The following is a 24300-nucleotide window of genomic DNA, read 5'->3' as shown; positions in this document are numbered from 1 at the left end:
AAATTTTACATATTAATTTTTTTCCACACTCCACAATTTAGAGTAACAAAATATGAAATTTTGCTTAGAAAACGACATTAAATTATTTAATTGAATTATTTTTACTTAAAATATATAATAGAAAGCTTTATTGTTGGAGCAAATACTATAAATAAATGCTTATTAGTAGAAAGATACACCAGGCGTTTCTCTTGAGGAACAATAATTTTCTTGAATGCAGATCGAAATTGTAAAAAGTATTGATAATTTCTTCAACACATCAGTATTTTTATTATATGTTATTACAAAACTTTGTAATGCTGAAATTCTCTATAAAAGTATGATTTTTTATTTATTAACTCTTAATGGTAAAATATTGGGTATCCAACAGATATACAATTGATTTTCTAAGTATTTTAAAAGATGACTTTTAAAAAATAATTTTGGAAGGAATTAAGAAATATATTAAAATCTGATAGAATTAATTGGCAATCAACAAATTTATATTTATTGGATTTGGCATTTCTAAAATTTTTATCCTCTGTTAATAAATTAGATTTTCGTGTTGATGCTTAATCTGTCTAGATTACATTAGATCCAAAAATTATTCCAAGATGAAAGACAGATTCTTTCGTTTGTTGGGTTATTTTAGAACCATAACCAATTTTAGTCATACTGCACTAATCACGTGTTTAAAAGGACAGCAACAAGGCTAAACGAAATGAAACTGCATACGGAGAAAAATCAAGACTAAGAATTTAAAGTGTAAACACATATAATTTTTAAACACCACACATACGCACTAAGAGTGACGAGTTTTAACATTATCAGTCTTAAACTTAATTTGTTAATTTGATGTTGAAATAATAATGAAAAAAAAAGTTGTTTTGAAGCTGGCTTACAAAATGCCAATGAAAGCACCATTTATTTCATGTTGAGAAAAATAAACGTTTGAAATTGGCTCACTAAATATTAGAAAGTTTGTCACTGATTTCATTTCGAGAAGAGACAAAAACTGACTCCATACGCACCCACACCACACTGCCCAGATATCTTTTATTAATTTTCTTAAACCTGATTCTCCAGCTCGTGATAACGCGGTCAGCTACAATAAATCTTCCACTCTCTCCTTTCTAAATTTCATAACGAATTAACTTTTAAGTCGCACAAATCATTATGTAATGAGCGAATAAATTTTGTTTGCATTTTTAAATGGCAGGATATGTGTGGGTGTAACTATGGATGTGCAGAGGAAATAACACAGAGAACTTTCTATTCTTTTTAGCGTATTTATGTAAATGATCAATTCATGTTCTATATTCTCAAGTAATAGTTTCATGCTCAGTGTCTGTGTAGTGAAATCTATTCATAATCACGTGATACCAGTCAAATGCATCTTCACAATTATATTTTAGAATCGATTGCATCTCATGCAGGAGGAAAAGTGACAACGCCGCAGCACAACATAAAATATCATGCTGAAGCACGTTAGATAACATTTTTGTCAAGTGACGAGAGTGTGTGAATTCACTCCGATTCTGCGTTTGTTTCATGGCAGAATTTTCGCTGCGGTGACCAGTCTTACCTATACGATTTCGGGGTTGGGTAACTACAAATTCGAATCCTGATCCGACCTCTCACGAATTTGCACTATTGCTTCCTTGCGCAGTGTCCTGATAAGGAAAAGAGCTTTACAGATATTGTAATGGCTGCTGAATGGATGTCGAGTCAATGACTCCTGGTCTGTCGAGTCAATGACTCCTGGTGACACATTTAGCTATTTTCGCCACAAAAATGAACGATACGGAATATTCGAGAATCTTGGAAATAGCTCCATTAGGACTCGAATTCCGGGCTTTTTTTGATAACATTCGAATGCCCTGCCACGGGATCTATAAAAGCAGACGCTCACAAACGACAACAGTAGTAGAGTTGAGTTCTAGCGAGTAACTGAACGAAGTCTCTCTTAGGAATGTCGATCGCCAGTAAGTTCTCTCCAAGATCTTTGAGCTGTTGAGGTTCTTTCATAGCGATTTGCAGCTTGTGTGTTGCCTATTTCTACAAGTGTTACTGTGTACGCTTCGTCAGTATTTTGCTACCTTACTTGTGTTCGTATTCGTGTGTGGAATAAAGAGTCATTATTCTTTACTGGGCTTGTTGGATTTGTCACTATACAATCCACCAGACGAATGAGAAATTTTCCGTAACTTGCGGAAATCTTGACTGCAGAATACCCTCGCAATTTCTTTATTCTACCAAGCAAGAATCATAAAACTGTTCAGTTCCTAAAACGCATGAGAATTTGTTTAAAATGTTCAAGTGATAATAAATTATAGACTGGAAGAACTACTAAACGATTCTCTGTCGAAGCTTCAATTATGAGTATATATAATTACCCAACACCGTCTGTAACCCTGGGCGGAATGTAAAAAATATCCCTATCGATGCGAAATCCCAACTTCTGTTTTTTCATCTAATTATTCAGACAGATTTTCTAATGTGTGTGAATAAAGCTAAGAGTGAAATGAAATTCGTTATGGAGTTGTACACTTCATGTTTTAATTACGTTTTCTAAGTAGAATTGTAACAAAGATCGTTGAGCTGAGATCTGCAATTTTTATTTTGGTGATTCATTACATTCACGGAACGATTGGAAATTATGTCTATTATTTTCTTTCAGTAATTTTTTTATACTTTGTATTTGGTAAAGTATTTTTTTTCCTTTGGTGGATCCCTACAGCTCCGATCTGTTTTAATGATCAATTTTGATTTGAATGTTTCTGTAGATTTTTGATTCATAGATTTCCGGGCCTTTATTGTTTACCTTTTATGTCATTATATATTTACAGATAAAGTGCACTGCAATTTATAATGTTTTCTTTTTGTAAGCACCCTGTTAATGTGCATGAGATTTTCTACAACAGTTTACATTAGTTAATCTGTAACAATTAAATCTAAGACATAGTTAATAGGATAACAATCCGTCTGGACGAGCGCATTTTTTTGTATAAAACTGAATAACCAACTTTACCTAATAACTTAAAATGCTTCACCAATTTTTTTATGCTTTTCCTTAATGATGCGGATCTTAGAAATTAAATTTTTTATAAGGTGTGAAATTACTGGTGGTATTCAACAAATAATTTTACATTACCATTCAACAATAATAATGATTTTTGAGAAATGGCAGAATGTTATTTTAGAGTTATTCTGGAAATCCATTGTACGGCTTAAACCTATATCTTTGTTATTAAATACGTTACTTACAAGTGCCAATATTTTAAAAATCGAAAAAGAAAGATGTTGATAAACTTTACAACCACTCTGTAATAAAACTTCAGTATTTTTTTTATTAAATATTCAATGAAAAAATTAGAATTCCATCAACAAATTACAATTTCTATTAAATATTAAGAACAGAATCAAACGAAATAATTGCATTCAATGCAACAATTAAAGAATTTTTCCTGATATTTCTAAAACATTCCGACAACAAATTAAGCAGCATTTATTCGATTTCAACGTTTTCTTTAGATTGTAATTTAAAAAAACCAATAAAAAAAGTAGAAGGAAGAAAAATTAGGATATAAAGTAAAGCGACAACTTTTTTCTGTATCAACAAGAACATTCTGAGCTTCATTCACAGATTGTTATCAATGCTAAATAAATAAACTAATACGGAAATAATGGAATGAAACGATTTGATACATTTCTTTATCTAGCGGAGACTCGTAAAACTGTGATATATTGCCATATTTCTTGAACTGACAGCTGAAAAACAACCAATCACTGGATCGATGGATAAACGTTCAATTGATGGCTAATTTATAACACGACTTGCCTTGTATTTCGGTAGAAGAGTGAGGTTTTTCGACTTGAACTTCTTTGGCTTGTTTTTATCCAGGCTATACAATGAAGGTGAGTATTTTAAGATCATTGCAATCTTTTCTTTGAGTCTGCTGATTTATCTATACCTTTGCTTTATGTTTTATGAGCATATGTATATGTGTATATAAAAGGCGGAATTCAGGTGTAAATATACTCTGGTTTGGGAAATATTTTCTGCTATTCTATGGGCAGTTAAAGTAAAGCTCTTTACTCAACATATTTAAAATTAAATACTCTAATTTCCTAAATCCTTTCTTTAATTTTCTGTACTGAGTACTATAAAGAGAAAAGATTGGTGATTATGCCAACGCCAAATCGGCGTGCTAAGCTTTCAAACAGTGAAAATCTAATAATGTAAAATGTTTTACAAATAAATGATCGACGGATATTCTAATGCAAAAAAATTAAATCGTCATCATATATTAATTCAATTAGAAAATCAGCGTTGAATATTAATTATCAGTGGAAGTCGAGGGAAATGAGCATTAATAATCATTATAAACAAAGTCAATTTAATTCCTTTAAAGTAAAGATTTCTAAAGTAAATGATAAATATATAAACAAACACATTTATCATTTTAAAGAACATCCACTTTTTTAATTTATTGTTATACTAGTGAAAACGATACTTGGAAATGGAAGATAGCTACAAAAAGAGTTTGAAAGGAAAAATAATAAGCATTAAAAACTTTTTAAAAACGTTTTTATTAGTGTATTTAAAGGAAAAATTAATTTTTAATCAAAAATCTAGAGGTCAAAAGAAAAATCGTAAAAGCTTGAGGTGTAGATAGTAAAGCTATAATTAAATTAAAATTGTTATCCCCGTTATAATGTATTTTAATATTTATATCAGGAATTTTAGGAATGATTTATTTCTTAAGAAATTAACTCATTATAATTTTATACCCTTCTGTTATTTTCTGCTCTTCACACTTTTACAACTTTTATTTCAACCTTCAGTTTTTTGATAAAAATTATTTTTCCTTTTTATTATTTTGATAAAATATTTTAATCTGATTTACTGAAGTTTTAATAATTTTAATATTCTGATAAAGTATTTAAATAGAGATGCTATAATTTTAACCACTCTGAGTGTCAAATAACAAGCATTACTTTGGATTTCTTGACAAAAAATAATTCTATTCCACTACTAGTTGTTGCTGTTTTTTTTATTTCCTACTCTTTAGAGCATAGTTTTTAACATTTTTTTTTTCGTTCGATTTTCAAAGATTTCATGCAAAAGTTTTTTATCTGAGATCGCTAACACTTATTAATTCAGAAAATAACAATAATTAATTAATAACAGCTAAGTTTTGTAATTGTTTCTTGGTATTTTTATACGGGTTTTGGGGCCCCTAAATCCAGTACATTCACTTACCCACCTTCAAAATATTATTAAATTATTTAAAATTACGATTAATTTTCATTTTCAATTTGTCTTTTGTCCATTAATTGAGAGGAAACATTATCTATTACACTGCTCAAGGCCTTAAAGTTATTTTATGTGACCCATTACAGGTTAAGACCCAAAATTTTGGGAAACTCTACTTTAGACTCCTAAAAGAATTTTGGAATTGGAATGTGTGTACCACAATTACATTAACTGATCAGAAAACATGGAATTATTCATTTTGAATACTAGCTTCTTGGGTTTTTCTTTAAAAAGAATGAAACAAAATTCTTTCTAAACATTACTGTTCTTAAGAGGGAGAGCTCTAAAACTGCTTGACTACCTTCAAAAGTATATATTTAAAATAAAATTTCTCCTGTTTTGTTAGTTTAAATAGTTAAATTTCATTAACTTCATGTTATGTTTCTTTATTGGCTTGCTTACACAAACTAGACAGCCTTCTCTGCAATTCAAACTGTATTTCACTGCAACATTAACATAATTTAATGACATTAAGTGATGAGTAACTCTATTATCATACAAATCACACTATAATCTCGGAGAGTAATGCTACATTAATTTATGAAAACATATGAAATTCAATTCCTAATTCAAAGACTAGATTTGAATGCATTACAATATTCTGTAATATGACACGATAACACATGTACCACCCTCAACAATCACCATGGGAACGCAATGCTAGTTATGCTTCTTTGATATCCATCTCTGTATCACAGAAATATTTCTCTTGTGTTATTTTCAATGGTATCTAAAGCAATTATGTTTATTACATCAATCTAATTATATTTGTTATATCTATCTAAAAAAACTCTGATATTTCAATCCATTATGTGACTGTATAAATGAGAAAGTACAGGATTAATGATTAATTAAAGTTGAGGGTTATGGTGCGTTTATCTAACGCATCTAATTTTCAAGAAAAATTGATTCAAATTCACTTACTTCAGGAATCATAGGTACAATATCTTTTCAAAATGCACTTGATTTTTAGAATTAATTGTGTAAAAGGTTATAAAAGATATAACCTTTTATATTTATATATTTTTGGCTTGAAATATTATTTAATAATGTATATTTTCTTATATAAACAAAAATAATTATTATATATTTGAAAAAGTCTATTGAAGTTTGTAATTACAAGCTGACAAATTACGGAATGGTGCTATTTAAGAAACTTTCAAGTAGAATGTGTTTAATATGGATAGCGTTATCTGCAAATTTTATATCTGCACATTAAACATTATTTGAGGTACTTAATCCCAAATTTAAAGGTATTTGCAGGTACAGAACGCTAATGTCCTGTTTTGAACTGATCTCAGAAATTAAGATGCATCGGAAGCTTTCAGCGTTTGAGAGGGGGATCATCTAGGCACACTGTGCTATTTTTATATTTTCAGCCCATGGATATGATTACTTACATTATACCAAGCGCGATTGATATCAATAAGTATATTATTTACGTATAAAGCGTTATTTTCAGTTTAAGGTTAAATATTATTTTCTTGAAGCTTCCCCGAAATTTTAGTAATTAAAAAAATTTAAAATTTTCCGCAATATGTTTCACTGTTGGTTTCTGATTCCGACTATTTATATAGTTTAAAACAGATTATTAATTTTTTAAATCTAATTTTAAAATTTTTGAAATGGAGAAGCTATTCCTTTTAGGTTAATGTCATTTGCTATTACTGTACCTTTGGATGAAATGTTATTAATAGGCACTGCGTATTCTGTTTAGTTTAGTTTTTGTTCTATAGAAATAACTAAAATAACTTCGAAACAAATAATTATTCATTTTTAAATTTAGAATAGATGCCAGTATTAGAAGTGGGAAAATAAAAACAAATATAGACGACTAAAAATTAACCATATTAAAAAAAAGCGAAATTTTTTTAAAGTATTGAAATTTACGGACAACACTTTTAACCGAGATTACAGATAAAATTTTAAACAGGTAAATAATTAGATGGCAAAAAGAGAAAAAAAAATATCAAACGTCGCTGCCTGAAATCGTAGCTATAACCTTTCGGTTAGTATGTTGATACTTTATCAACCGCTCTGTTCAGTCTTTATATCAAATCATACAGGATTGTTTTGATTTCTTTTGGGCCTCTCCCATTTTCTAAATTTTAATTGCATTTAATTCTGCATATTTTAATGAAAATTTGCGTTTTGTTACTAGTGTTATAATTATATATGAACAATTTATTTTCGAATTCCATTAGCTGCAAAGATTTGTTTAAAATTCTCCAAAACATATTTTGAGGATCATCCTTTCACCAGGATTGAAGATTTGATTTTTACCTATTATTTGCTATGGAGCCCAATTTTTGCAACTAAAACATTCAATTAATATGTAATATGTAGCAAAGTAAATCGATCAGCATTCAAAATTAAATTAAATATAACAAAATGCACCATCTTTCCAAGGAAATGCATAAAATTCTCGCAGAGTATATTATATTGATAAAATCAACAAATAATGTTTGAATCCTTAGGTGCATTGTACGTGCAAGTAATGGTTTCTTCGCAAGTATACAGTACCTACAAATATTTATCTCAATTTAATACAGAAAATAGTTTAAGTAATTTGTAACTTTAATGGCCTTTAAACAGTTATTCAGTTATTAGCAGAATTGACCAGATTTTCTATAATTAAATCCAGATATTGGAGAAGATTGAGTTTATCCAGCTTGAACAATAAGCCGGAAACCGGGACTGTCTGAGCTAATCCGGCACGCGTGGGCTCTCTGCAATTTCCATTAAAGATAAAATAAGACGGCACACAGAATTTAATATTATTAAAAGGGTTATGAGATAAAATTGGGACGAAATTCCATGTATAACAAAAGTGGGAGAATTCTAAAGGAACCCTTTCTAATGAAATAAGATTGAAAATTTTTTAATAATTTAAAGTGAATATTTTTATATAAACTGTTTACTTGATTGAAAGAAAAGCGAGACAACTGGGATATTTTATTCAAAAGCAAGTCAAATGCAAGAAAACTACTATAAAATTTGAGCTGTCTCGTCTACTTTTGTCTGACTGGTCACTTTAACATCCCCATTCCACGAAAGGTATCTGCTGACAAGAAACAGAGTTTATCCCATTTTATTATCAAACTCTTCTTTAGCACACATTTCTAAATCAACCTGTTTACAAACTGTTACCATTTCGATATCAGAAAGGTGACGCTTATCCGCGATTGGTGTCAAGTCTTTTAGACCATTTGGTTTCGTTAAGTGCAGTTTTGCCGTAAGTGCATTCTGGTAGCTTATCTTCTCTTTGAATTTGCCGTCAGATCCCTTAAAAAGTATGCCGAAACAAAAAATACGTTGAATGCCTAATTAACCGTTGAAGACATTTTGTGGAAAGTTCCCACGCTCATTTGGTTTCTAGATATTTCACACCGCATCTAATCTGCATGCGCCACCCAAAGCTGCCATTTCACTTTCAGACCAAATACTACATATATCATCAGTTCAACAACCGGGCCGAATCCGTTTTGAAAAACAAAATCGCATCTTTAGCGATAGAAATGGACTCGTTTCCTATTATGGGCAATGCGGATCAGTTAGAGAAAGGCAACACCATTAAATGGTGACATTAGTATCTTGATTCATGGGCCTGGACAGTCTTTTAGGACGCTTTCTCTCAATGTTCACAAAGCTCTTCTTCTGGAAGATGTTTTTTTTTTTTTTTTTCGTTATTTGTTTTATTGCTGCCTATCTTTCTGACTTAGTGTTTGCTTCCTCACTTAAAAGATGAGCTCTCGAAGTTCTTCTGCGAATTACTAATTGAGTCACTTTTCTCAACGGATGTCTTTACGCAATGTTGTACATTAAAAACGTTCTTTAACCAGACGCGGGGAGATTTCGCTCCTTTCAGTATATTATTTAAGAGCTGTTAAATCTCATATCTAGGGAATGCAGCGGAAATTCTTCACGTATTTTACGAGGGGAGAAATAATAATAATAAAAAAAAGTGATGAGTCTAGAGGAGTGGGCAGTTCTTTGAATATTTTATGAGTAAAATACCATGAATATTCATCTAAGCCACAAAAAGAATTTTAATTAAAATAGACACTTTAAGCCATTGAGACTTTTCAGTAAAATAGTTCATTCTAAGGAAAAAAGAATTAAATGCCAAAGGTTGGCAAAAAAATAGAGGTGACTTTGAAAGCGGATTAACAATTCATTTTGAAGGTCAAGTATTTTAATAGCAAATGAGGAACTTCCTTTGTTATACAAAACCTTTATCCGAGTAAATATTTTAACAAGACACTATGTTATATATAAGTTTAAAATAACTTAGTTGTTTAAGCTTAACAAAAAAATTTAATTTTCAGAAATTAAATAAAATTGAGCTTTTGAGCCTGCGTTTCAGATTTAAGCATTCATATTTTTTTTTCATTTTTTTTTTCTTCTAAAATTGAATCTCTAATTATTTTTAAAAGATTAGTTTCTAAAGCCTTCATTTTAGAATTTCTCCTAAGACCCTGGTACCGAGCACTGTAAGACTTCATTTTAATTTGAATGACTTAACAATAAAACGTTCGCATTTAAAATCAAGTTAACGCTTTAAATATGACTTCGATTTAAAGGACTACTTTTATTAATTAAATAACGCTCGATTTTTAAACTTGAATTTAATGCTTGCGCATTCGAATATTCCACAAAAATATAATTTCTGTTTTTTTTTTTTTTTTTTTTTTTTTAAATATTTAGCACATAGAACATTTTGAAATTTTCTAAGGAGCGTTCAAATTCTGATTAGAGATGAAACCCTGAGACTTGCAAATAAAATTTTTTCTTGTCATTCTGTAAAAATAAATCTTGACTTAATTATATAATTACAAAAGTTTGAAACTTAAAATATCGACTTAAACGATTACTTTTATTATATTAAAAATGAAATCTTTTTCAGACATATTGTCCTTCTCAGAAAGAAATGTTGCAGTTTTTTTAGTTAATTTCAGAATAATTTATGTTATATTTCGAATTATCTTGGAAGTTAAAAAAAATAATTTGTAAATCTTATTCATTTTTCCTAGAACTCGGTGCAACTAAAATTTATGATACCAGACGAATTGAAATTTATAAAAACGTTAAATGTATTATAAATGAATTTCTTAACCTTGCAACTATTAATTCATAATTTAATGCTTAAATTGGCAATTTATTACCATGTGAAACCAGTCATAACTCAGCGAGTTGAGATGTATGGTTTAACATCTTAAATGCATTGAAAAGGGAGAAAGCAAGACATTTATTTATTCGCAATGCTAAAAGAAAATACGCACTAGAAACAATAACGCATCATTACTGTCAACGCTATTAATAATCTAATTCAATGGTTACATTGACTTCTGTTGAACGCATTTCAAGAACCACGATCTTTTTCTTCTCTTTAAGATTTTATTCTTTAACCAGATCGCATTATAAAAAGAATGAAATTTCTGTTTAGATACTTGAATTATCTTGCTGGAGGAAAAAGAACGTAATGTCGCATTGCAGCGCAAATCAACAAATAGTTAAGTGTTAGAGGACATGCGCGGTAAAAGTTATCAAATAATTGTGACATGAAATGCATTATCTTATTTTCACTGTAATTAAGATCGGATTCTTTCTAAATTATAGTTTTTCTATCCCAAATAAATTTGCAAAAAAACATTAATAACCCTACTTTTGTCAGTTATATATAAATATATTTAAAATTTTCCATTTATTATACCAAGTAATAATATTAAATTAATTACTATTTCCTACTTAATTTATTTATGCCTTAATTGATTATATATTTTTTCAAGTATATATGCATTTCAGGCGCCTAAAAAAAGTGGGACATGAGTGTTTATTATTATTGCCTTTATCAAATGAATATTATATTTTATAGATTTCATTAGGAATATAGATATCCAATATTTTCAAAAAGATCTCTATCATATTTATAAATTGGATTTTATAAAAATGAAGGAAAAAAAAAGAGAACTAATTTTAACGATGAAAGGTTTTGTTTAAACGATTTAGCTAACATTTCATATCAAAGGAAGTAATTTAACAGTATAACTCTAAAATATTAAAATTAAACTGATGATAACTGTAGTAAAGTAAAAAGCAAGTTACCAAGACAGAACAATATATTTAATGTTAAAATCGACAAAATGATTTAATTTGTCAAATTAGTGCAATTTTTATGGGAGCATGGAACGATGTTTGTTATGAATATGGTAATTCCAAGAGCAGATAACAAGAGAAATAACTGAATTCTGTTTTCCAACCTTTTCCACAGGTTCTGTTTTAGTGTTTCCAAGTTTTCTACTTTTCTGTTTTAGAATCCATAAATAAATGTTTACATAACATATATAAAAGGATATTCAAATTGTACTTCTATAGAGACTAAATAATAATTGGTACCAAAAATTCATATTTTTAAAAATATATAATTGTTGTGTATTGCATACTAGTTACTAACAAAGTCTGTCCCTTGAAATGCTATTTTCATAACATCCTGTGAAAAGGAAAAGTTCGTTTATTTTAAAATTAGTAGAGGAAAGAAATTTAATACATGATTATGCTGTTCTTTGTTAAATTTTCTTTAGAAACTTATTTAAATCTTAGGAGATCATTTAATTTGGATAAGAAAACTTATGTCCTATTTTCAGTGGCTGTTGACAGCCTTCTTTGGACGCGCATCTTGACTGTCATTCCCGCGAATCTCACATTCTTTCCAGGTCTATTCATATTTCATTCTGACATCTACTTATGCAGCAATCCTCAGAAACTGAGCATCTAGTAAACGAAACCATTCCATAAATCTCAAGTCTGGTGGATTCCGATTACCGACAGGATAAAAGAAGCAGCAAGAAAGTGATGTTTTTCTCATTTAACTTCAACATAATTTCGAATTCCCGTCTTCCTCGACACGGTAAGTTTTGACCTTCTAACTCCTGCGGAAGCTGCGAGTCCATCATCAAACTAGCGCTTACAAAACACTCCGTTGCTCATTAAGTTGACAAGCAATAGAGGCCATCTGGAGGGGTAAACAGATCTACATGAGGATGGGACACAAATCACTGTTGAATCTGATATTTGTACTATGGTAATAGGATATTTACATAGATAAACTTGTTCACTGGAGTAAATTATGATTTTGCGACCATTTGTTGGAGAAAAAAGTAGAAGAAAACTGATTTGAATGGGTAGTTACTGTCTGCCAGCGCATCGACTAGCTGACCTTATGGTCTGAAGGGCAATATATAAAATCGACTTAATAAATTAGTTTCAAGAGAAAGTATTACTTCTTGGTTTTGAAAGTAACTTTTTAAAAAATTAAGTCCTGACGCAATGCGAAGGAGATAAAAAAAATGACTATGAGACAAAAATATTACAAGAAGGGTAATAAATAATAATTTTTCATCTCATATTCTAGAAGTAGTTTTTTCCAACCTCTAAAAAGCAAGTTTCTTTCCACTTTATTTATTATTCTAGTATAAAATAAAATTTTGAGAAAGCGAATGAAGATTTGAAGCTACCTTTAATTTTTGGCAACGCCTATTTCTACAATGAAAATGACCTTCAAATAAGGAAAAAAGGAAGCCTTGGCATTCATAAATTGCGAGTAAAAATGTCCCTATCCTATTGTTATTGATATTATCATTGTATCAAGTGTTCAGAAATGTATTGAAAGACTACTTGATCAATGAAAGTAAAATGTGTGAAAAAATTTGGATCTAGTGTTGGTGATTTCGATCAAAATCAAACATTTTATTTTTACTTCAAATGTGCTTAATTTAAACCTTTAGAGTTACCTACAAAGTTTGGAAGGAATTAATTACACGTTTGATTAATAATTGGAAACTACCGACAAAGTGTGGAAGGAATTAACTACACGTTTGATTAATAATTGGAAACATATTTTTTGAAATTAAAAGAGAGCATTTTTTTCTTCTTTTATGATTCTCTAGTATGCTCCTCCAGGAAAGTTAGAACTCTGGATGTAATGAACCTTTTGAACCGAATTTTAAAGCTATTTATCTCTATTTAAGTGACAACAATTTATAGCTAGAAATTTATTCTTAGGTTTTAGTATCTTGAGGGAAAAAAAAAGATTTCAGTCGTTTCATTTGAAATTATATTGCTGGATATGCAAGTGACTTGTTTTAAACATTAGTCAATGAATGTTAAAAAAGAATGGGAAATATTATGAATTTTGCATCTGGAATGTTTCTTGTGTGCAAAATAAATCCTATTATTTTCGATATAGTTTTCATAAAATTGTGTTTCTACCTTTTTATATTATTTCTGAGGCATGTAATCGAGTGGCGATTCTACTACAAAGAAGGTTGTAAATAGAACTTACCACACTTTCTATTTTGAGTACATTTCAAAGGATTTGCGGGTAAAGAGCATGTCTTTTTTCTCTACAATTTTTATAAAATGTTCAAAGCATTTAATTCAAACCTTTACCCTTGCTATTCTAATTTTTTGAACTATTATTAATCAAATTTTAATTTTGCATTTTATTTGTCGGAAAAGCCTATAAATTACTTGCCTTTGAGATATTGGTTTTCTTTCTTTTGAGGATAGTTCAGATTTTAATTCTAGCTTCTTTTTTATGTATTTTAGTTTCAGTTGGGCTCGTTTTGGCACTTTCCTAGTAATATTAATACAAAAACTCTCAATAGTAACAATAATTTAAATAACGTTTTGATTCATTGAATAAAAAGTCTAAATAATTTTTCAATTTAATTCTAAATAATTTTTTAATTTAAGTCTAAATAATTTTTAATTTAAGTCTAAATAATTTTTAATTTAAGTCCAAATAATTTTTTAATTTAAGTCTAAATATTTTTTTAGTTTAAGTCTAAATAACTTTCAATTTAATTCTAAATAATTTTTTAATTTAATTCTAAATAATTTTTAATTTAAGTCTAAATAATTTTTAATTTAAGTCCAAATAATTTTTTAATTTAAGTCTAAATATTTTTTTAGTTTAAGTCTAAATAACTTTTAATTTAAGTCTAAATAATTTTTTAATTTAAGTCTAAATAATATTTTAATTTTAATTTAAGGTAATTTTAAAAAATTGCTATGGACAAATTTAACAATAGCAGGCAAATATGGTATGAGAATATCCGCATTTGCTAATTATAAACTATCTAAGAATGGAAACAAGAAATATAATCATCCCATTGTCAGGAAATTGCAACTACACGACATCAAAAGTAAGAGTTCACATCATGTGTTTATAAGTTGGAACGAATTCACTTGGAGAAACAACTGAACTAGTCTTTCTCTGTTATCACAAGGGCTGACATTTAAGAAGGAAGAACGAATGCATGGACCTTGTTTCAAAAAATAGAGCTTACTTGTAATAGAACACAAACATACGTTACATTAGTCAAAGTGTTATTTCAGATTAAATATTTTTAAAGAAAGTCGTGAATCACAAGCTGAACCGTATAATGCTAAATAAAGTATTTTAGCTGTATTTTCTGATCACTGAAGAGATAATCAGAAAAATAATTCCAGTTTCCAGAGTAATTGTAATAATAGTTTCTTCACTTAATAATCTACATGAAGTATGTTTTACAAATTTCTTGGCATATTTTTATATTTAGTTGACTTGTAACAGTTTTATAGAGAAATTCTAAAATGAAAAAAATATACAAGAATTTCATTGCAATTAAATTTTTTACCTTGCTTTTTTGATATGCTTACATATTGAGTGGACTTACAGATATAAATATATCAGATCTTGATCTAGCTGAAAATGAAATCGTTAATTTGAAATTAATAAAATACAAGAAATGAAGTCAAATTACTGGCTTGATCTTTTTTTTTTTATTTTCCAAGCATTATTTTCAATAAAAATGTATATCAATTTACATACAAAACTTCTATTTTTAATTAATTTTTTGTTACTTTCATTTAGTGGTTGCTATAAGAAATGAAACTAATCGATTATACTTTGAGAAAATCTTCACGAATCGATCCCCTCAAAGCATTCCTTTATAAATTCATTCAATTTATTCATTAAAACAACAATTCCTGAAATAAAGTTTATTTAGTTTTATAAAGTTTATAAGTAATTCCGTCGAATTGGGTTGATACCTTTTAAAATTAATGATCAAGCAAAAAACATCACTTAAATCCCATTTATATTATAAAGCGGCTTCATCTTTTTATAACAAAAAAACTGGTATCTTGCATTTTGGTTTGACACTTAACCCCTATTTTTAATAGACAGAGGAAAAAAAAAACCCGAATGCCTTCACAAGATGAAAAAAAAATCACTAATTCCAGCAAATCGTGAATAAGTTTCATATAATATATATTGATTATTTTTTAGGAACGGTATTTTTTTTTAATAATGCTTCAGTGACTTTTTTTTCCCTTCTGGCTTCATCCCTAATAGTGGTTAACGAGGCGCGAAGGCGGTTGAAAAATAATCACTCCTCCTACTAACGAAGTCGCGACCTATTCCGTCCAGCAGCTCAATTAAATCTGTCAGTTTCTTAGTGGGTGGAGTACAACGGTATGAGTTTTAAGTCCAGATTTTAAAACTTCATTAAAGAATAGGAGATGTATTTTGAGACTATGAATACTACAAAGAAAATGAAGGTCAACCAAGAGGAAGAGAATTGAATGATTACGCGGAAGACTTGATTTTGACGATCTTATTTACGAATTCTCATGTTTCCTGTAAAACATTTTGGTTTATGACTTCACATTGTTTTAGCAAATCTTTAATATATGAGTTACCATTGTTTTCACAAATTTTAACAACAAATTCTCATTACTTTAATAAAAAAAAATTTTTTTATTGAAATCACTCTACTTAAACAAATTTCTGATTTACGAACTTGTAAATTTTTACAAGCTTCTACTTTACTAACTGAAGCATTTTGAAAAATTAACCTGTAGCCCAGATATCATAAACACTGACTTTCACTGGTTCAAATATCATAACCATTGACCAAATATTAGTTATGAATTACTTATTCAATTTTTGAGAATTCAGTCACTCATTTTTTAATCTGTTTATGCAATTAACATGATGTATGGAAATGGTCTGGAAATAGATGCAGGGAGACTTCGAAAGGAACAATGAGTAAAATGAGGAGTCATAAAAATGTCCTTGTGGTTCAACCGCACACTCACATATCACTTTATTTAGTTTTAGCTACATATACACTGTTCATAGGAAAGAGGGCCAGTAGATGTTACTCATTCCAAAACTGAATGAATTTGATGAAAATCTTACATACGGAAGAGATCTGTGATGAGAGAATAATAGTTGAAGTATTGAATTCAAATTCATAGGAGATAATAATAAAAGGGAAAAACCTGAGAATTTTCAAAGATATACTAAGAAGAAGAAAAAATAATGGATAAACATGTCTATTTTTTGCAGCAAATGGATGCTCTAAAATCCGGTTTGCGTTAAAGTAACAAAAGATGTTTACTTAAGTGACGGATTTACACATTTTACGATCCCGGGCAATGAACATTATGAGGCACTTCTTTTAATAACTGATCAATTTAGTTTGGTATTTTTGACTTAATCAATATATAAATGATTTATATTGATTTTTTTTCACTTTAGGAACTTCGTGAAAATATGTGTGATTTTATTTATTTTTTAAAATTTATATAATAGAAAAAAAAAAAAAAAAACGACTGAAGCAATAATATTCTTGCATGAGCGGGAATAGTCTTTCCGAAATTTTCTCGCATACTCTTCAACAAATGTCTTATCACCATTTTTCTACATAAAATTGAGGATCTTGGATAAGGCCACGAATTTGTCGCATAAAATTGGTGATCGATAGTGACAATATACAGATCTTAAGAGTAATTCTTGCAATTTTACCGAATCTATTGCGAGAATATGAATTTTGAGCGCCTTTTCGCTGGCCGATTGACACCAAATTATGACGCGGAGCTCAAGTTGTGATTAAGATAAGATGTTATCAATATAAAATGAGATAAGAATTCGATATATTGAAATAACACAACGAATTTCATTGATTTAAGTTACTGCATTTATGAGCATTCGTAAGTACAAATCGACAGATGGTCAATCCGTTCACTGATTTGTTTGAAAATCTGATAAGAATCTATATTTTAGATGCTAAATCTATGTACCAAATTTTATCTACCTAGCGTTTTGCGTTTTGTAGTTATAGAGTTCCATTGTACTGGGGAAGTCAGCTAGACATATTACCTGTGAATAGATTTTGTTCAAAATTTAATAAAAATATACAAATTTGATAATAATTCCATATACCAAATTTCTGCCGTCTAGCTCAAAACTATTTTTAGTTATCGTGTTCACAGACAAATAGACTGATAGACATAATGTCAAAAATGTAATTTTCGTACTTAAGTCTAACATGTGGAGATCTTGAGAGCGAATTGTTTTGACAATTACAATAATCTATCAATCGTATACGAGACAATAAAAATTAACTATTAATTAAAGATTTATTTACTTACAAATCTAAACATCAAATCATTATGAAAGATTATAAAGAAATAATTAATTTCAAATAAATATAGCTATAATAATTATTATTTTACAGAACCTGTCAAGTGGAATGTAACATAACCAGTCAATGAATAATTAGTATATATATCATAAAATATATATACTAATTATATATATTTTAAAAATATATATATCATAAAAAATAATATCATAGATATATCATAAAAGTATTAATAATCATAAAAATTATATCATAAATAAACTAATAACTTATTCTTTAATTAATGATTCCAATTATTGAATGCGTACATAATATTTTATAATACAAAAAAATATATATATTTCTCACAAATTTATTTGGTTGAGAACTATGCTAATGTTTTTTAATTCATCTGTCTGCGGCTCCCATTTATTTCAGTGGTCTTAAGCAGCTGAATAGTCAGAAATACGTCACTTTTTATTTATATACATATAGGAATATTCTAAAAATAATGAATTTTTTACTTTTTATAGCAAACGAAAGTATTAGAAATCAAAGGATGCTGTAAGTCAATGTATTAATCTTGATTATGAAGTTATTATTGAATTCTCAAATATATGAACTTCTTTTTGATCTCCTTTCTAATTTATTGAAACTTTAGTTCATTGAATGAGTTACCGCTTATCAATCTGATCCAAGGATGAACAGATAGTTTCCGTGAGCTCGGGTAACAAGATCAGCTAATACTCGTGTATTACATGACAAGGATGCAGCACCAATTAAATTTAAATTTCTGTAAACAGCAAAATTGTATAGAATTATACCTATGAAATTTCCTTAAAGTTTACTTAAACTTTGAATATTATTTTTTGTTGAAATTATTTATTTATTATATCTTCGAATCCTATTATATATTAATTTTATAATTTTTAAAAAATTGTTATTAAAAATTCGAAGGAATTTTTAACACGCTGACTGCCACAAACGCGCCTGTGCGTTACAGATAATATGTAATTGTACCCAACATCTATGTTATTAGGTGACGCCTTCTCTACTACAGTTAAAAGATAGCAAAGAAGGGGTCATCTAATTAGATAGATGGCCCGGATATCAGGCGTGAACAGTAGGAGCGAACGTGTTAATAAAAAATTGATTCTCTCACATCAACTATTCAAAAGTTGAGACTGAATTACAAAAACGCAAAGGTGATTTAATACTTAAAAATGAACGGAACAGATTCCAATAACTAAGAGTTTTTTTTTTCGTCTGATATGGTAATTTATCATCCATTACGACCAAAGGAACGGATAACAAGATTCAAAATGAATAATTAGTCGCAGAAGAGTATATAATTGTTCTAACATCATAAAAACTGGTTAGAAAAGGAGGAAGTAAGAGAAAGACAACCATGCGACACACTTAAAGGGCTGTCACATTGAGTTAAACACATATATATGACACATTTGTATTCGCACGTAGGATTTGTTAATTGCAGAGTTACAAACTATTAATATCCAGGTAAGCAACAGCATGACCCAGATGGGATAGCCATAATATTTCTTTCTTATCTGTTGTCAAAATTTAATATTCATGTTCTAGATAAAGAGGAATCTTTTCGGCTTCCATCCAATGTATTTTTTTTTCTTCAGTATTTCGAATTCGAAATTTTCATAGAGAAGCTACAGTAATCATCAAAAGATCACCATTAAAAAGAACTATATAATGTAAGTAGCATCTTTACGAAGGAAATATATGAGAAAGTCAAGAGATGACCATTCGTTGTCGACCTTTTGTATGGCATATTGTCAATAAAGTAATGTTGTAGCTTGATGGTAAACAAGTGAGCACTGGATATTCTCCAACTTCCACTTGTCTTTGGGACAATGCACTTGGGCACAATGTCAACGTCTCGAGAACCCTCTACCCACATGGATTCAGTCATTTTATTTATTGCATATTATTGAAGGCTTAGAAAGGGACAGATATAGCGCATTTCAACAGGAACACTCATTTTCCGTGAAACACTAGGCGTTTCGCCAGGTTCTGCTGACTCCATTCCCGACTAATTGCACCAAGCTATTGAGGCAATGCGGAGAAAGATTGGTTATGAAACGGAGCTTTAAGATAAAAGCATATTTCAAATGGAAGTCATGAAGCTTTGAAACGGACATTTTAACCTGGTTTAGATATTTAAAGTTTAAATTTCAAGGACTTTCTAGTAAAGTGTGCCTAGTTAGTATAAAATAAATGAAATCCTGCTACATTTCAAGGACAATGCGGATGACTGAAATTGAATCGTCTGTAAGTATGAGGTTTGCGCAAAAGGCCTCGTCAGTTTAAAAACAACAAAAATTTTTAAAAATGAATACTGATTTGAATGCTAAATTTTTGTTCAGTTTCGAAATGGCAACAAAATACATTGCAATATCATTTTTTATTTATTTCCAATCTTTTTAAATGATTATCTAACATCTTGTTGAAGTAAGAAGTTTAAGTTTGTTAAAAGAGATAGTTGAAATAGTTTGAAACTTCTCGAAATTTTGGGAATAGATATATAAAAAAAAAGAAAATAGATGAACAAAAGTCGAGAAAGCTTTGGGAATAGATATAAATAAAAAAGAAAATAGAAAAATAGATTTTCATCTTAAGTTGAGAAAAGATGTTTAGAGAATGATATGTATAAAAATGTAAGCAGCTATATTTTTTGAAAATCTAAAAATTGCAGATCAATTACAAATAAAAAATTTGCTTAAATATTAAAAAGCTTTAAGAAAACCAAATGAAAGATGTAGTGCTCTTCGGAAAATTAATAAATGATTAATAATTGTGTCGACTTTCTCCCCCACATAGCGTCAGAACATTGGAAATTCAAAAAGCACATATTTTCAACGAATACCTTAACATGAGAAAACATTGCACTACTGACAACTGTGGGTATGCCTTCATACAGACCATGGCATCATCCAGATTTTTCCCAGATTTATTTCAGAAAACACGAGTTGTAAGATTTCGACGATTAGTTCATTCATTCATTCATTTTAAGGAGCTCGTTCTCATCAAGTCGCGGGCTCTCTCTGAATCAAAAAAAGCTAAAGAATCTCTTTAGTACGGGGGGAGGAAAGGGAAGAGAGTGTGTTCTCGTAGTTTGTGGTTTTGTGCAAACATCATTCATTCTCATCGTTGTACTCAGTTCCGCGTTGTTTTCACCGCGCGGCTATCCTGCGCAGAGCCGAGGGGGCGATTGAAAGGAAGCGTAGGCGGGGAGCAGGGGGGTGCTACGAGTATTGGACGTAATAAAAGCTGCCCTGCTCTCACATCCCTACTTATTTTCACACTCCTGAGACTCATCTTGGAGAAGTATCCTTTCGCTTCTGCTTCAACGACCGTTTCCCAAGTAAGATGCTATTTTTGTACATGCGTTTTTTATCCTTTTTTATTATCTAGAAGAGGTGTTTTTTTCATCCTTTTTTATTATCTAGAAGAAGTGATTCGTTTATACACGAGTCAAACGTTTTTTCTCCCTCTGGTTTGTTTGGATGTTTAAAGCGTATAGTCGAATGGGCACTTTGATGTTATTATTGATAACGGAAACTGTTTTTGAGATTTTTGTGCTTGAAATATTGAAATTCTTTCTTGCTTTATTTTCGGATGACAGTTGAATATTAATGTTTACTTAAAGGATAGTCATAACTCGCGTGGAAGCATTGACAGGCGCTGTCTTCTGTAATAAGTGTGCGTGGTTTGAAATATTGAATTAATATGTTTATTTCGGTTGTCGGTTGACTACCGTCATAAAGAAACAAATCCATGCTTTCATAAAATGGCAATAAGAGAACATTTAGACTCATGATCGACATAGACGTCTTTTATAAGGGGAAAATAACATTTCCATAAGATAAAGAAATGATGAAGTAAATAAAAGAAATTAAATTTGGATTATGATGCTTGTATGCCATTCGATTTCTTTAATTTTTATCTTGTGTGATATTTATTATTAACAAATAAAATTCTACTTAACACATCGATTGTACAGTATTACTTTGTTTTTATATAATCAGAAATAATTCTTAACAATAATTGTACTTGAGTTAAAATTGTGAAAAACTATATTTAATATATTAGGAATAACGGTATTGTATCTTTCAAGTCAAAATATTAGAGAAATTGCTGCAGAATAATAAAATTAATTGGAATTGATGTTGTAGCATAGAAAGAGCATAGCATTTTCTTCCTACTTTCATGCGGCACATCCCCCCCCCCTTAACCACTTAACTGGTTTACTTTCTCTTCTATCTAATTAAATGGCATTTTTTAAATTTTGGGAATATTTTGTCATTTTGATTCAAAAGAGAATCCATAGAATACTTCAGATATTTATACAATGAAGGTAATTTTTGTATTGTATTATAAAATTTATGAATTCCTTAATCAATGTTTGAAAATGCAAAAGCACGATAAACTATATATTCACGATCTACGGGTAAATTAATTTAATGGTTAACACCACTCTATAAACAATAAATAGTTAAGTGTATTAACTGAAGAATGTTTGGATTTGATTTGATTTTAAATATTTAAAGATAATTTTAATACCAACTCAAGATTAACCAACATTATATTGTCGTTTCCACTTTATTATTATTTTTTTCTGAAGTTTACACACAGATTAAAAAAAACCCAAAAAAAAAAAAAAACGAAATGAACAGTCACGAGACCAAAAAGAAACAAAATAGATGAATTTCTTACCAAGAATATATAAAAAAAGGCATTTTCATTTCAATAATATATTGATATATTTCTTTATAACGTCGTGAATTAAATATTTTCATCAGTATTGAAAAAGAAAAGACACAAAATGAGTATAAATTTTCTAGAATTAAAAGAAAACTTAAAAAGATATTTGAAATATCAAAATCAACCAGAAAATTCTTATCAGGAGTAGAAAACTATCCAATATTCTTGGTTTGAAGAAAGGGCAAAATTTCCAAAATTCCTACCTTGAAATTTTTTTGAAGGCATTAATTTTCCATTCACTTTTTAAATTCAAGGAAATGGGTTAACGACATTTAATTATAAGAGACATTAGTTTGAGAAGAGCATAAAATCCAGCCGCCCAAATTAAAATTCTTGAGAAAGTAGACATATGCTTCAAAAAAGAATTGTATTTCGTTTTTTCTGTCTTTGTGATGACGCAATTCTATACAACAGACGCGCAGCAGTTAAATAGCAATTATTTCACATTAACTTAATAAACTGCGACCTTAGATTTTAAATGGTAATGAGACGGTTGAGAATTAGTTAAGTGCCCTTTTTTTTATGTAAATGAATAAAACTCAATATCTTAATTTAAACTAACATATTAAAATAATAATTCTTAATTTTAAAGGAAAAATTACTAACTTTCTTGTCTCATTAGATTTTAAATTAGCGTGAAGGAAATAACTTTTGTTAGCATGGCTATATTTCTTTATTATATTAACAGAAATTATAAATGAATGAAGCTAATTTACAAGATGTACCAGTCATAGGACATACATATTGCGGAGGTCATCTAGCATCTAAATAAACACTAGGTCTTGCCGCGTTATGATGTCACATCTTTCTTTAAAAGTGCACAATCTGAAATTCTTGGAGTTCATTTAATGGGTATTGATTCCATCGGTTCTGTTTACGGAAAATGCTCTTTTTAAAACCTAGATAGTTCTTGTGGTTAATAGGCCACTTCTTCACACAATTACGTCACATGGCAAATTTTTATTATTTGATCCATCATTGCTACGTTTTATTCATTGTCTTAGCCAAATGCATATAGTCAAGGGAATCAAACTTTACAAACCAGATACTGAATAACTAACAGAAATATTCTTTAAAGAATTGGATTAATATTCCAAAGAAAATGAATAAAATAGCAATAGAATTTACAAAAAAATTTGCAGTACAACAAAAACACAGTGTACAGTGTAGCACTTCCGTGCTATCTATTAATTTCAAGGCAAAAGAAAGGAGATGCAAAGAGAATTTTTTTGTTCTTTTTTAACGAATCTATTCATAAATAAATTTAATTTTTTCCAGATAACTACAATTTCATTTAAATTTATTTTTTAATTATTCGTCTAGTATTAATTGCCACATTGTTTTTGAAAATCCTCTTTCCTTGAAATCATCTCTCCTTTTTCGTAAGATAATTTACTTTCATGGAAGATGTTTAAAAATTGCGCTTAAAGTGAATAATAAAATTTAAAAATGTGAGAATATTTTTTCCCATCACAAAGAATGAAAGACAAGACTCAGTTTGATGTTAAAAAATAAAGATAGATATTTCATGCTCCATTGACAAATATTTTATGCCAAAGAAACTAATGTATATTGCTCATATTTTGAATTAAAACCTGTCATAAAAGTACACCAGAAAGTTAATGTCTACTTAATAAAAAAATACAAATGTGATATTGTATAAAATATGGGAAAATGTCCTAATACTATATTTCATGAGAAGTTAAAGAGTATCAGCATGCAGTCGTTTATGAATTAAAACCTATCATAAAA

The 24300-nt window shown here is 29.1% G+C and overlaps 2 protein-coding genes across 4 annotated transcripts in view; one reads left to right on the top strand and one right to left on the bottom strand.

Moving 5' to 3' along the window:
• The window catches only part of LOC129960003 (synapsin-like), a 415673-nt gene that overhangs the window by 71843 nt on the left and 319530 nt on the right, over nt 1-24300 (bottom strand). The window lies entirely within an intron of this gene.
• LOC129960006 (tissue inhibitor of metalloproteinase-like) overlaps nt 21010-24300 on the top strand; it is a 109189-nt gene continuing 105898 nt past the window's right edge. Inside the window, exon 1 of the mRNA XM_056072993.1 lies at nt 21010-21148. The gene's annotated coding sequence lies outside the window, so the exon portion shown is untranslated. The remainder of the gene's footprint in view (nt 21149-24300) is intronic.

The sequence above is a fragment of the Argiope bruennichi genome, chromosome X2 (assembly GCF_947563725.1).
Source record: "Argiope bruennichi chromosome X2, qqArgBrue1.1, whole genome shotgun sequence".
Classification (NCBI taxonomy): Eukaryota; Metazoa; Arthropoda; class Arachnida; order Araneae; family Araneidae; genus Argiope; species Argiope bruennichi.
Note: the sequence above shows the minus strand (reverse complement) of the source record. Positions and strands in the feature narration are given on the sequence as shown.